We start from the raw sequence: 11272 nt of genomic DNA on the forward strand, positions 1-11272 counted from the left end.
CGATTTTGGTATCATAATATTCTGTGGTGTTTCCAGTTATTTCAAAGGAGTTTAAAAGATTCTCATGGGGGAAAGTGTTAATGAACGCTTATGTTAAAATTAATCATTTATAACAAATTTTGGAAAAGAAAGTTAAAAACAGAACCAATAATGACAGAGTATCACAAATCAGAAAACTCTGGAGATAACTAGTTTTTTTTTTTGTCAGAGTGTTAGTGTCATGTTGTCATTCCTATAGATTCTTTTTTACTAGTGATTTCTATTATCTAGAGTAAATCTTCTAGTATGGACTTTATTTAATGAACCCTTAGAAGGAAATAACTTCTGAGTTCTCAACATCTTTTCATAGCCCCTAATCCTGTTTTCTCTCAAGAAGGAGACTGTATCTGAGTGTTTTATCAAAACATTTCTACATTAAATACCAAGTAAGAGTATCTAATTTCATCGTTAGTATTTGAAAAAATTACCCTTCAGTTTTCACTGACTATTAAGCAGGCAACCTGATAAACAGGTTGACCATATAAATTCAAAATTGATACCTGAATATTGCTCCTAAGATAACCCATTATGACAATTTCCATTTATATACCTTTTGCCTACAGTACTTAAATAATAATTCACATTCATAGAAGATATTCTGGGTGCTAGGTCCTCTCCATGTATTATTTCATTAATTCTCACAACTGCATGAAGTAGTTTCCATTCCCATTTTTCAGATGAAAAACCAAAACTTAACTTACTAAAGAAAACTTAATTTGCTTATAGTCATATATCTAGAAAAATGGAGCCAAAATTTGAACCCACGTAATCTAATTGGAGAAAGTTCTGTCTTTATCTGCTGTACTGTGCTACCTAATCTTGAACCCTGTAACTGGTAGGGACAGTGTTAATTTTGGTGAGCAGTAGACCCCTTCTTTTTATGTTCCTCAGGTTGTATCCCTGGGTCCTTCTAGGAAAGATTGTATCCCTAGATACCTTCCACCCTTTACCACCCCCCTACAATACTCACAAAATACCTATGAAGCCTTGAGCGGTTCTTTGGGGTGGGATTTAGTTGATTGGATTCTTTGAACTACTTTTCCCTTGTGTTCTAGGGATTATGTCCCCTTGTAGGCTTTTGGGTAGACTGGCAGCCTACCTCACAAGGGCATTCCAGGCTTTCAGAGATGTCCTATGTAGGTATTCTCACATTTCTAACCCTCTTTTCCGACAATTTGGCAGCTTCCAGGGTCTCTCCCAGCCCTTATTTCCCTGGGACCTATGATCATTCCAAAGAAAAAGAATAAAGTTCCAGGCTTTCTGTTTCTGCCTTTGTCTTAACAGGAAATTTCACAGCTATAGCCATTTGTTGGTTGTCATTTGCTTCTGGTTCTGCTCATTGATGTGGGCTCCACCAAAAGCTTTTTCGTGGAGTTAATATTAACTAAAACAACACATTTAATGCATTTTCTCCACCCCAACGATTAATTTCCTTAGGAAAACAACTATTTGCTCTACATGAGAAATTCATAATCACAGTATTAACATAATTTTGACTTATTTCTTAGGAATAAACCAGACTATATTATGCTAGCAGATCATTCCCAACTTGAGTGACAATGAATTATCTCAAAATCACTTTATTTCTTCCCTAACCACAGTGGGGGTGTGGTTGTTTGGGGGGAAGGGTGAGGACATTTTACTTCACTGTGTTATGTTGTCATTTTAGACTTGGAGACAGAAAGCAGAGTGGCAAACCACATAGGGTGGTAGCTTAGTAGGGAATAGAAATTTAAACTAAGATTCTAACCCCTAGGTTAATCAGAATTGACAAGATTGCAAAGATTTTGTCTAAATTTTAGAGATAACGGCCATGATACCATCAACAGGAATTCATTGAATATTTGTATGTGTCAGACACTCTACTTTCAGAACCCAAAATTAGGACAGATTGCCTACAAGTGCAAAATAACGTTTTAACTTTGTATCCTTCTCTAGGTGAGTGAAAAGGAAAATCTCTGTTTCTACTCTCAACACTGTTTCACTTGTGGTCACCAAATGTGTGGGGTTTTTCCCATACGGCCAATTCTCTGATACCAGCATCAGTTCTGACACTATCTGTTGATAGCTGGAGTTAGTGTCAGAGCCCACAAGTTAAGGGCTCAGTCCCACAAGACTGCTACCACTTCAGAAGCCAATTGCAAGTCCCAGGTTGTCACCTGTACTTCTGACTGATGGACTAAAAATTGGAATTCCCACGGCCCCCTCCTCAGGTTCAGTAATTTGCTAGAATGGCTCACAGAACTCAGGAAAACACTTGTGTCTACCGGTTAGTTATATAATAAAGGATAAAGAGGAACAGCCAGATGTGAGATACATAGGGTGAGGTGTGGAAGGGTCCTGAGCACAGGAGCTTGTGTATCCATGGAGGTGGGGTGCCCCATACTCCTGACACATTGATGTGTTCACAACCCCATACTTTAGGGATTTTTATGGAGGTTACATCCCATAGACATTATTGATTATTAACTCAGTCTCCAGCCCCTCTCCCCTCTCCCCTCTCCTTTCTCCAGAGAATGGGGGTCAGGGCTGAAAGTTCCAAGCTTCTAATCATGGCTTGGTCTTTCTGGTGATCAGCCCTCATCCTGAAGTTATCCAGGAACTCAGCAAAAATTGCCTCAGAACAAAAGATGCTCCTATTACCCAAGGTATTTAGGAACTCTGTGTTAGGAACTAGGGTCAAAGACCAATTATTAGAACAGAGGATGCTCCTAGCACCTTTATCAGTTTTTTAGTAGGTTTTTTAGTAGCTCTAGCCAGGAGCCAGGGACTAAGACCAAATATATATTTCCTATTATATCACAATATCACAGTGAGAAACTGCAATGCCCTTTTATCTGCTCAAATTTAGACTCCTTATTCTGGTACTAGTCTATTTCTCACATCATCCAATCCACTTTTCTTATCCAACTTAATCTTCCACTACATTTTTTTTGTTGTTGAAGTATAGTTGATTTACAATGTTGTGTTAACTTCTGCTCTACAAGAAAGTGACTCAGTTACATATATATATATATATATATATATATATATATATATATACTTTCTTTTTTTTTTTTTTTTTTATGGTACGTGGGCCTCTCACTGTTGTGGCCTCTCCCGTTGCGGAGCACAGGCTCCGGATGCACAGGCTCAGCGGCCATGGCTTACGGGCACAGCCGCTCCGGCATGTGGGATCTTCCCGGACTGGGGCACGAACCCATGTCCCCTGCATCGGCAGGCGGACTCTCAACCACTGCGCCACCAGGGAAGCCCCATACTTTCTTTTTTATATTATTGTCCATTATGGTTTATCCCAAGACTTCAAATATAGTTACCTATGCTGTACAGTAGGACCTTGTTGTCCATCCATTCTATATGTAATAGTTTGCATCTACTAACCCCAAACTCCCAGTCCATCCCTCCTCCATCCCACCTCCCCCTTGGCAACCACAGGTCTGTTCTCTTTGTCTGTGAGTCTGTTTCTGTCTTCTACTACTTTTTAAAACATACCCTCTGGGCACTCCAGGACTGTAATGACTTGCAGCAGGGATAGGGGAGGATGGGGGGCATCAGCTGCTTCTTCTAGATGCTAGGGAATGCAGCTGGACCTGGATCCAAAGCAGGCTATCCATATCAACAGGCCCCAGAGGACAAGGCCCGGCTGGAGGACTGAGTGGAGCACAGACGGCCAGCCACCCTGTGCCTTTGGATTCGAGAATTTAACCCATTTACATGTAAGATGTGTGGCTGAGAGGGTCTTGGTGCTCCGGCCGGGTGTCAGGCCTGAGTCTCTGAGGTGGGAGAGCCGAGTTCAGGACATTGGACAACCAGAGATCTCCCAGCCCCATGTAATATCCATCAGCAAGAGCTCACCCAGAGATCTCCATCTCAATGCTAAGACCCAGCTCCATTCAATGACCAGCAAGCTCCAGTGCTGGACATCCAATGCCAAACAACTAGCAAGACAGGAACACAACCCCACCCATTAGCAGAGACCTAAAATCATAATAAGGTCACAGACACCCCCAAACACACCACTGGATGCAGTCCTACCCACCAGAAAGACAAGATCCCGCCTCTGCCACCAGAACACAGGCACCAGTCCCCTCCACCAGGAAGCCTACACAACCCAATGCACCAACCTGAACCACTGGGGGCAGACACCAAAAACAACGGGAACTACGAACCTTCAGCCTGTGAATAGGAGACCCCAAATACAGTAAGTTAAGCAAAATGAGAAGACAGACAAATACACAGCAGATGATGGAGCAAAGTAGAAACCCCCCAGACCAAACAAATGAAGAGGAAATAGGCAGTCTACCTGAAAAAGAATTCAGAGTGATGATAGTAAAGATAAAATCTTGGAAATAGAATGGAGAAAATACAAGAAACATTTAACAAGGACGTAGAAGAATTAATGAGCAAACAAACAATGAACAACACAATAAATGAAATTAAAAATTCTCTAGAAGGAATCAATAGCAGAATAACTGAGGCAGAAGAACGGATAAGTGACCTGGAAGATAAAATAATGGAAATAACTACCACAGAGCAGAATAAAGAAAAAAGAATAAAAAGAATTGAGGACAGTTTCAGAGACCTCTGGGACAAAATTTAATGCACCAACATTCAAATTATAGGGGTCCCAGAAGAAGAAAGAGACTGAGAAAATATTTGAAGAGATTATAGTTGAAAACTTCCCTAATATGGGAAAGGAAATAAGTCCAGGAAGTGCAGAGAGTCCCATACAGGATAAATCCAAGGAAAAACACGCCCAGACACATATTAATCAAACTATCAAAAATTAAATATAACGAAAAAATATTAAGAGCAGCAAGGGAAAAGCAACAAATAACATACAAGGGAATCCCCGTAATGTTAACAGCTGATCTTTCAGCACAAACTCTGCAAGCCAGAAGGGAGTGGCAGGACATATCTAAAGTGATGAAATGGAAAGACCTATAACCAAGATTACTCTACCCAGCAAGGATCTCATTCAGATTCGACGGAGAAATTAAAACCTTTACAGAAAAGCAAAAGCTAAGAGAATTCAGCACCACAAAACCAGATTTATAACAATTGCTAAAGGAACTTCTCTAGGCAGGAAACACAAGAGAAGGAAAATACCTACAATAACAAACCAAAACAATTAAGAAAATGGTAATAGGAACATACATATCAATAATTACCTTAAATGTAAATGGATTAAATGCTCCAACCAAAAGACATAGGCTGGCTGAATGGACACAAAAATAAGACCTGTATATATGCTGTCTACAAGAGACCCACTTCAGACCTAGGGACACATACAGACTGAAAGTGAGGGGATGGAAAAACATATTCCATGGAAATCAAAAGAAAGCTGGAGTAGCAATTATCATATCAGACAAAATAGACTTTAAAATAAAGACTATTACAGGAGACAGAGAAGGACACTACATAATGATCAAGGGATCAATCTAAGAAGAAGATATAACAATTTAAATATTTATGCATCCAACATAGGAGCAACTCAATACATAAGGCAAATGCTAATAGCCATAAAAGGGGAAATCGACAGTAACACAATCATAGTAGGGGACTTTCACCAATGAACAGATCATCCAAAATGAAAATAAATAAGGAAACACAAGCTTTAAATTATACATTAAACAAGATGGACTTAATTGATATTTATAGGACATTGCATCCAAAAACAACAGAATACACTTTCTTCTCAAGTGCTCATGGAACATTCTCCAGGATAGATCATATCTTGGGTCACAAATCAAGCCTTGGTAAATTTAAGAAAATTGAAATTGTATCAGGTATCTTTTCCGACAACAACGCTCTGAGACTAGATATCAATTACAGGAAAAAATCTGTAAAAAAATACAAACACATGGACGCTAAACAATACAGTACTTAATAACCAAGAGATCACTGAACAAATCAAAAAATACCTAGAAACAAATGACAATGAAAACATGGTGACCCAAAACCTATCGGATGCAGCAAAAGCAGTTCTAAGAGGGAAGTTTATAGCAATACAGTCCTACCTCAAGAAATAAGAAACATCTCAAATAAACAACCTAACCTTACACCTAAAGCAGTTAGAGAAAGAAGAACAAAAAATCCCCGAAGTCAGCAGAGGAAAGAAATCATAAAAATCAGACTAGAAATAAATGAAAAAGAAATGAAGAAAACAATAGCAAAGATCAATAAAACTAAAAGCTGGTTTTTTGAGGAGATAAAAAAAATTGACAAACCATTAGCCAGACTCATCAAGAAAAAACCGGAGAAGACTCAGATCAACAGAATTAGAAATGAAAAAGAAGTAACAACTGACACTGCAGAAATACAAAGGACCATGAGAGATTACTACAAGCAACTACATGCTGATTAAATGGACAACCTGGAAGAAATGGACAAATTCTTAGAAAAGCACAACCTTCCGAGACTGAACCAGGAAGAAATAGAAAATATAAACAGACCGATCACAAGTACTGAAATTGGGACTGTGATTAAAATTCTTCCAACAAACAAAAGCCAACACCCATTTACGATAAAAATCCTCCAGAAAGTAGGCATAGAGGGAACTTACGTCAACCTAATAAAGGCCATATATGACAAGCCCACAGTCAACATTGTTCTCAGTAATGAAAAACTGAAACCATTTCCACTAACATTAGGAATAAGACAATGTTGCCCACTCTCACCACTATTATTCAACATAGTTTTGGAAGTTTTAGCTGCAGCAATCAGAGAAGAAAAAGAAAGAAAAGTAATCCAAATTGAAAAAGAAGTAAAACTGTCACTGTTTGCAAATGGCATGATACTATACATAGAGAATCCTAAAGATGCCACCAGAAAACTACTAGAGCTATTCAATGAATTTGGTAAAGTTGCAGGATACAAAATTAATGCACAGAAATCTCTTGCATTCCTATACACTAATGATGAAAAATCTGAAAGTGAAATTAAGGAAACACTCCCATTTACCACTGCAACAAAAAGAATAAAATATCTAGGAATAAACCTACCTAGGGAGACAAAAGATCTGTATGCAGAAAACTATAAGACACTGATGAAAGAAATTAAAGATGATACCAACAGATGGAGAGATATACCATGTTCTTGGATTGGAAAAATAAATATTGTGAAAATGACTATACTACCAAAGCAATCTACAGATTCAATGCAATCCCTATCAAATTCCCAATGGCATTTTTTATGGAACTAGAACAAAAAATCTTAAAATTTGTTTGGAGACACAAAAGACCCTGAAAACCCAAAGCAGTCTTGAGGGAAAAAACAGAGCTGGAGGAATCAGACTCCCTGACTTCAGACTATACTACAAAGCTACAGTAACCAAGACAATATGGTACTGGCACAAAAACAGAAACATAGATCAATGGAACAAGATAGAAAGCCCAGAGGTAAACCCACACACCTATGGTCAACTAACCTATGACAAAGGAGGTAAGGATATACAATGGAGAAAAGACAGTCTCTTCAATAAGTGGTGCTGGGAAAACCTTATTATCAACCAGGAAAACCTTATTATCACCCAGGAAATTCCAAGGGATTTAGGGGCTCTGTGTCAGGGAACAGGGTCAAAGACCAATTACTAGAACAAAAGATGCTCCTAGTGCTCTCATCCCTTAGGAAACCCTTAACTTACAAGGGTGTTAAGAGCTCTGTTCCAGGAAGCAAGGGCAAAGACCAATATATTGCATCTATTATTTCAGTTTCCTACTCAATAAAATAGGAACTTTTTCTAGATAATTTGATAGGTCCTTCCTGCTTAAAAAAAAAAGACAAAAATTTTCTCATTTTCATGTCATAAATAAAAATTGAGAAGACTTCATTAAGTTCTCCAACTATTTATCACTTTTCCAATGTAGAATTCTAGATTTATATTGGAGAAAACTATTTTATTTCAGGAAAAATAATAAGTAAAGGATATACTAGAGTTAGTTTTTACTGAATGATGACATCTCTTTGGCTCTGAAAGGGGATGAGGTAAGGAGAGATAGCAGGGGCTAGAGAGATAAGGGTGGGAAAACCACACTTTGAGTAGCCTGGTGATATCAAAATCCCAGTAGCTCTTTCCTCTGTTTTAGCCTTACCCCTTATAGGAGTTGCTTGCAAATGTGGGATGAGTTCTTTTATATATGAATTCGGAAATTAAGAGATTAGAAAAAAGTCATTATGTGTTCATTTGCTAGGGCTACTGTAACAAGTACCTCAAACTTGGTGTCTTTGGCAACCAGAAACTCATTTTGTCATAGTTCTGGAGACAAGAAGTACAAGATTTGTAACTGAACAAGGCTGGTACTGACCCTAAGTTCAGCTACTCACCACTTGAAAGGCCAATGTTTGAAAAGTGGAAAGGAAAACTTGCTTTACTCAGGAGGCTAGCAACCTGGGAAGATGGTGGACTAAGGTCCTAAGACCATCTTTAAGTTGCAGACTGGAGACAAAGGTTTTGAAGGCAGTGTGAGGGAGGGAGCTGCAGGGTACATGATCAGCTTGTGCACAATTCTCAGATTGGTTGGTGAAGAAATCCAGGTGAAGTTTTGAGCATCACCAGCCTTCTGGTTTCAACCAATTTGGGGTGTACATGCTTGTGGTCAGCAGTTTTCATCTGGTGGAGGTCTGCTCCCAATAAAAACAACTTAAGAATGTGTGTCAGGCCTTTATCTATATCTTTCAGGGAACTGGGAGTTCAGTGACTCCGCTATGTGGCTGGTTTATAGTCTAAATTGTTACTAGTTTCCAACCCAACAACTATTCTTTATTTTTACATCTTCACATTTCCTAATCATTAACTCCTGAGACAGGCTTTTGAGACTCTGGGGAGACCTGGGAGACTAAAGCAAAGCCTTTTACTTCAAAGGACAGGGACATAGGGGCTTGTATGTGGTTTCAATCCCCCCTTTTGTTTGATACACCTCAATCTTGAGGGGAACAGGATTGGGACCAGAAAGGCAATACAATTTCAGATAGAGAGGTTAATCATAAACTCAGCAGAGGAACTCAGTTTTGGGGGGACTCGGTTTCAGATTAAGGTGTCAACAGAGTTGGTTCCTTCTGAGGGCTCTGAGGAAAACTCTGTTCCATGCCTCTCCCCTAGCTTCTGGTGGTTTGATAGCAATTTTTGGTGTTCCTTGGTTTGCAGATGTACCACCCAATCTCTGCCTTCATCTTCACATGACATTCTCCCTATTTGTGTATCTGTGTCCAAATTTCTCATAAGGACACCAGTCATATTGGATTAAGCATTACCCTAATGACCTCATTTTAACTTGATTACCTCTATAGAGACCTGTTTCCAAATAAGGTCACATTCTGAGATTTGGGGGCTTAAGATTTCAACATAGCTCTTTGGCAGGACATAATTCAATCCATAAAAACATGATTCACAACACCGTGAAACAAAAGCCTTCCTGAACAGGATCTATAAATGGCCTGAGGGTTCAAACCAGGACAACCGTGCCAGCTCCCCTCAGAGCAGAATACAATCCCTTTTTATACCTCCTTTTTAAATTGAATACTAATTACTTATTTTTTATATTTACTAATGTCCTTTGAGTGCAACATGCTCAGTACATGTGGTTCATTTTATTTTTCTTAGAAACAGAACTCTTAAAAAGCACTGTCTGAATATCTTCAAAGGGAACAAACAAAGGTAATTGAATTGGTGACACTTTGAGTCATCATAGAGAAAAGTAGGTTTCATTCAACAGATCGTAGGGGGCTCTCCTAATTTACTGAGGACTGACAGGGTCTATGAATTCTAAAACTGTGCACTTAGTGAATACACAAAGATAAAGTTGAAAGGGACATAACAGAGTGAGCATGTATCAGTTTAGAAACAACTTTAAAAATAAGCCCATACTCCAGACTGCTGATAACATGGCAGTCTGCTAATAGTGAAAAAGTTTGTTTTAATATGTGTAGTCAGCTTTCAATGACCACGTTACATCCATATTATTCTGAAGGTAGTTATATATCAGCATCAGGGGGGGCACCCTGTACCACAGTTTTGTAGCGTCACTCACAGCTGATCAGCTGCAGACCAGTGACCCTACTTAAGAAAATCTGGCTAAGGGGATAAAGTAAGGGAGGCATGGTACAAGAGAATCACAAGTAGAGGTAGATATGCCAACCAAAGGGAGAGCTTGTTCTCTTGTTCCGTGTTCATCTGTAGAAACTACAGGCCTGCTTGAGAGTTCCCACTGGAACACAGTGGAGTGTGGTGAGAGAATTCATAGGAAAGCTTGACAAGGAATTCAGAGACAGATCATGTTTGTAAACATGGAAGAAAGTGCCTATTACTTATTTAGATATTCTGAAAACAGAAAGCATAGCCTGTACCGGTAGGGCTTAAAGGCACCAAAGTAAAGAATACTTCGTAAGAGAACCCATGGATTATGAGACTTCATGGGAAAGGATATTGTGGTTGGGTGGGGGACAAGACCCTCTAAAGCAGCTCAGACAGCCACAGGACCAAGGGAGGGAGCCCCCATCCAGAAAAGAATATTTCAGCAGGGTTGGAGGGAGACTAGCATTAGGACGACTGAACACCTCTTCAGGAAGTAAGCACTCCATCCTTACAGAGACCATCATATCAGCTGAAGCCACCGACACAGTATAGAGCCATTCCAAGCCTGGGAGATCCTAGAAGTGCCTTACACCGTGGTCTATTATATGGATGGTTTTGTAAGATGACCTCTGATTCTCCTTTCCTTCTCGCCTGCCCCCAACTTCAGAAAAAATAGACCCAAGAAGGGAGGGGAGCAGTGGAAGACATGCCATGCTTCACTTGCTCCCCTCCCATTTTAAACTGACAAGTCTGTGTTTAGTAATTAAAAGTGACCAAAAAACTATGGAATCTGTCTCAAGATACTATTAAAGAAATGAGAGATTTAAGATAGCCTAGTTGGAGGTAATAATTAGAAGAAACAAAACAGTTTAAGGTTTATAATATTTACATTGTAAACATTCTTGAATCAGACATAGTCCTAGTCCCAGAAGGATCTTCAGGGCTGACATGCTAGGCATGGTTGAAGACTGCTGTTAGACCACACGGCTTTTTTTAAAAAGCCTTCCTTTTTGGCTATTCTCAGTGGTTGACCCTCTAATCATCAAAGAGTCACTATTTGATTGTTGTATATCTAGGAATCCCTGTTTGAATAAACTTAACAAAAAATATTTATTTAATATATATTGGCGGCCTATTATTAGGCAGAAACCATATTAGGTG

This window comes from Tursiops truncatus, chromosome 1, assembly GCF_011762595.2.
Source record: "Tursiops truncatus isolate mTurTru1 chromosome 1, mTurTru1.mat.Y, whole genome shotgun sequence".
Taxonomy (NCBI): Eukaryota; Metazoa; Chordata; class Mammalia; order Artiodactyla; family Delphinidae; genus Tursiops; species Tursiops truncatus.